This window comes from Papio anubis, chromosome 9, assembly GCF_008728515.1.
Source record: "Papio anubis isolate 15944 chromosome 9, Panubis1.0, whole genome shotgun sequence".
Taxonomy (NCBI): domain Eukaryota; kingdom Metazoa; phylum Chordata; class Mammalia; order Primates; family Cercopithecidae; genus Papio; species Papio anubis.
The window spans coordinates 125,755,821-125,760,930 of record NC_044984.1 but is presented as its reverse complement, the minus strand read 5'-3'; positions in this window follow the sequence as shown (position 1 = coordinate 125,760,930).

Sequence of the window (5,110 nt, the reverse complement as noted above, 5' to 3'; positions counted from 1 at the left end):
ATATGTATATATGTGTATATATAATGTGTATATGTATGTGTGTGTGTGTGTGTGTGTGTATATATATATATATGCAAATCCTACCATAGAACTCTTTTGACTCAATAAGTCAAATAATCCAGTTACAAAATGGAAAGGATATGCATAGTCATTTCTTCAAGGAAAATATATACAGTGACACATTAAATACACAATAAGCACATGAAGAAAAATTGGCACAGTTAGTCATCAGGGAAATGCACATCAAAACCACAGTAACATGCCACTTTACACACACTAAAATGCCTATGATAAAAAATCAGATAATAATGTTTCCGAGGATGTGGAGAAATCTGAATCCTCATCACCACTGGTGGGGGTGGAAGATGGTGCAGCCACGTTGGAGAACAGTTTGGCAGTTCCTCAAATGGTTAAACATAGAGTCACCACACCACACAGCAACTCCACTCCTAGTTACGTACCCAAGAAGAAGCAAAACATAATGTGCACAGAAAAACTTGTACACCAACCTTCAGGGCAGCTTTATTCATAACAGTCAAAAGCTGGGAACAACCCACACGTCCATCAAATAACAAATGGTTTAACAAGATGTAGCACAGGAGCCCCTCCTTATCTGAGGTTTTGGTTACTCATGGTCAATCACAGTCCAAAAATATTAAATAGAAAATTTCAGAAATAAGTCATCACACCATTACGAGCAGCGTGACTAACGCTCACCATGCCACCCAGGATGTGAATCACCTCTCTGCCCAGCGTACCCATGCTGTATGCTCTGTCTGCCCACTGGCCACTTAGTAGCTGCATTGGTCATCAGATTTACTGCCTTGGCGTCACTGGACTGTGTCTTCAGTGCTTGTGTTTAAGGAAACCTGATTTTACTTAATGAACAGCCAGAAGCGCAAGGCTAGTGGTGCCGGCAATTTGTACATGTCCAAGAAAGCCATAAAGTGCTTCCTTGAAGTAAAATGTGAAAGTTCTGTACTTAATGAGGAAAGAAAAACAATCACATAATGAGGTTGCCAGGATCTACAGTAAGAATGAATCTTCTTTCCGTGACATTGTGAACAGTACATTGTTATAATTGTCCTATTAGTGGTTATTGTTGTTAATCTCTTACCTCATCTAATTTATAAATTAAACTTTATCATAGCTATGTATGTATAGGAAAAAAGCAGTGTATATAAGGTTCAGTACTATCCATGGTTTCAGGCTTCCACTGGGGGAACTTATCCCCTACAGATGAAGGGGGAAGATTGTATATGCATACAATGAAATATTATCCGGCCACAAAAAAAGGACGTGGTGGCTCATGCCTGTGATCTCAACACTTTGGGAGACTGAGGCAGGAGGATTGCTTGAGGCCAGGAGTTTGAGACCAGCCTGGGCAACACAGCAAGACCCCATCTCTACAAAAAAATAATAATAATAAAAATTAGCCAGGCATGGTGGTGTATGTCTGTAGTCCCAGCTACTCAGGAGGCTGAGGTAGGAGGGTCACTTGAGTCCAGGAGGTTGAGGCTGCAGTGAGCTGTGATTATACTACTGCACTCCAGCCTGGGTGACACAGTGAGACCCTGTCTCTATTAATAAAAAAAGGTAATGAAATACTGGAGGCCAAACACTTCTGAACAGAGATCCCTGGAATTACCTCCACGCTCCTCAGTTTGGGGTCCCTCTGCTCTGGCATCACATTCCAGGGGGTGAGTGGCCAGCGTGAGTCACACGTCCACCACTTGGCTGCAGGCAGGGGTTGCCATGATGGACAGTTCCTGGGTGTGTCCATGAGAGGAAGGTCACTTCTCCCAAAGCAAAGCCAGGCGGAGTGGACGGGAGAGAGCAAAAGGAGCAGAGGGCCAGGGCCGGAGCCCCTTACAGAAATCCTTCAGTGAATTTCTGGGGAACTTCCAGAGAGGCCGACTGCTGGCTGATTCAGTCCTTGCCCTGCAAGAGACAAAAGAGTGAGACGCCAGCTGGGATCCCTTCCAGAAAGGGGCTCAGGAGTTCATTGCGAAGACAAATAAATGAAGGGTGACTTCTCAAGCTGTGCACTCGCCCTCACGGCCTTGTGAATGGGATTATATGTGAGAATCCCAGTGTGTTGGCTGAATTCCAGGGCATCTGGGGGCACAGTTAGCAGAGGAGGGCCAGCCTCCCTCACAGGGCACCCCACCTCAGACTCAAGGGAGCATCTGAGAAGTTCCTGGATGTGCCATGGAATGGACAGGGTGTGCACTGGCCTCATGTTCTCCTCTGGGCACTTCTCAGGCTCTGGTGTGACACCTCCCATGAGGATTCCTGACAGTGCAGATTTTGATTCAGGAGCTCTGAGTGGAGCTCAGAGTGCTATACTTCTATCAATCATCGCAGTGATGCTGATGCTGCCTGTCCAAGCCCACAATGGGGAGCGAGGTCCTACTGTGTGCTGGCAGCAGGAGGGGAGGCAGGTCTGTAGCATATCTGTGTGTCCATAACCCCAGCTGGTGGCCCCAGAGGACTGGGAGAGCATCTTTCCTCCAGAACCCTGTGCCTAAATCCCAGGGAAGGGCTCTCATTGGTCCTGTTCTTCCAGACCTCTGTGTCTAAATCCCAGGGAAGAACTCTGATTGGTCCTGTTCTCCTAGAGCCCTGTGTCTAAATCCCAGGGAAAGGCTCTGATTGGTCCCATTCTTCCAGACTTCTGTGTCTAAATCCCAGGGAAGGGCTCTCATTGGTCCTGTTCTCCCAGACTTCTGTGTCTAAATCCTGGGGAAGGCTCTGACTGGTGCTGTTTGAGTGGTGTGCCTTAGGGTAAACCTCTGTGGCAAAAGAGAAAGGATGATAGTGATGGTTGGTTCTCACCAGAGCCTCTGGGGTGAGGAGAGCCTGCTTCCCAAAGGAAAGGGTTATCTTGTCCTAAAAGATACAGGGCCAGGGGGTGCTAGGCCAACAGATGAGCTGTGCATATTTGATATCTGCTTTTAATGAGCAAACAAAACACACTTTAGTGACCCCAAAGAATACTTTCAAGAAACTGAGGCCAATATACCTCAGGGATATTGTGGGTTTAGTTCCAGACCACTACAGTAAAGCGAATACTGCAATAAAGCAAGTCACATGAATATTTTGTTTTCTCAGTGCATATGAAAATTACATTTACAAGATACTGTAGACTATTAAGTGTGCAATAGCATTATGTCTAAAAAAAATGCACATACCTTAATTAAAAATACTTTATTCCTAGAAAACGCTAAGGTTCATCTGAACCTTCTACGAGTCCTAATCTTTTTGCTGGTGGAGGGTCTTGCCTCAGTGTGAATGTCTGCTGACTGATCAGAGAGCTGATTGCTCAGGGTTAGGCTGGCTGTGGCAATGTCTTAAAATAAGACAACAATGAAGTTTTCCACATTGCTCAACTCTTCCTTTCAAGAAAGATTTCTCTGTAGCAAGTGATGCTGTTTGATAGCATTTTACCCACAGTAGAACTTCTTGCAAAATTAGAGTCAATCCACTCAAAGCATGCCACTGCTTAACAACGGAGTCTATGAAATATTCTAAATCCTTTATTGTCATTTTAACAATGCTCACAGCATCTTCACCAGGAGTAGATTTCATCTCGAGAGACCAGTTTCTTTGCTCATTCATAAGAAACAACTCCTGATCTGTTCATGTTTTCTCATGAGACTGCAGTGATTCAGTCCCCTTTTCAGGCTCCACTTCTAGTTCTAGTTTTCTTGCTATTTCAGCTACATCTGCGGTGACTTTCTCCACTAAAGTCTTGAGTCCCTCAAAGTCATCCATGAGGATTGGAATCAACTTTTTCCACACTCCTGTTAATGTTGCTGTTTTGACCTCCTCCCATGAAACGTGAATGTTCTTAATGGCACGTGGGGTGGTGAATCCTTTCCGGAGGTGTTCAATGTACTTTGTCCAGGTTCTTCAGAGGAATCACTATTGATGTCTATGGCAGCTATAGTCTTACAAAATGTATTTCCTTTTTTTTTTTTTTTGTTTTTTGAGATAGGGTCTCATTCTATTGCCCAAGTGGGAGTGCAGTGGTGTGTAATCATGGTTCACTGCAGCCTCGACCTCCTAGGCTCAAACCATGCTCTCACCTCAGCCTCCCAAGTAGCAGGGACGACAAGAACATGCCTGTGAATAGCGAGGCCTGGTGTCTTTCTCATGCCTGGCTAATTTTTAATTTTTTTATAGAGATGGGGGTCTTCCTGTGTTGCCCAGGCTGGTGTATTTCTTAAATAAGACTTGAAAGTAAAAAAATTACTCCTTGATTCATGGGCTGCAAAATGGATGTTGTGTTTACAGGCATGAATCTTCTTGTATGTCTCCATCAGAGCTCTTGGGAGGACAAGGTGCATTGTCAATGAGCAGTAGTATTTTGAAAAAAATCTTTTCTTCTGAGCAGTAGACCTCAACAGTGGGCTTAAAATATTGAATAAACCATGCCGTAAACAGGTGTGCTGTTATCCAGGCTTTGTTGTTCCATTTACAGAGCACAGGAAGAGTAGACTTAGCATCATTCTTCAGGGCCCTGGGATTTGGGGAATGGTAATGGCCACTGGCTTCAACTTAAAGTCACCTAACTAGCTGAGTCAGCCTGTTCTTTGATGCTTTGAAGCCAGGCATTGACTTCTGTTCCCCAGCTGTGAAAGTCCTAGATGGCATCTTCTTCTAATGCCTGTTAGAAGACTGTTTCGTCTACACTGAAAATCTGTTGTTTAGTGCCGCCACCATCAATGGCCTTAACTAGATCTTCTGGATAACTTACTGCAGCTTCTCTATCAGCACTCATTGCTTCACCTTGCACTTTTATCTTATGAAGATGGTGTCTTTCCTTAAAACCTCATAAACCAACCTCTGTTAGTTTCCAGCTTTTCTTCTGCAGCTCCCTCACCTCTCTCAACCTTCACAGAATTGAAGAGAGTTAGGGCCTTGCTCTGGATTGGGCTTTGGCTTAAAGGAATGCTGTGGCTGGTTTGATCTTCTATTCAGACCACTAAACCCTTCTCCGTATCAGCAAAAAGAAAAGCCTTTTTGCTTTCTTATTCATGTTTTACTGGAGAAGCACTTTTAATTTCCTTCAAGAACTTTTCCTTTGCATTCACAACTTGGCTGG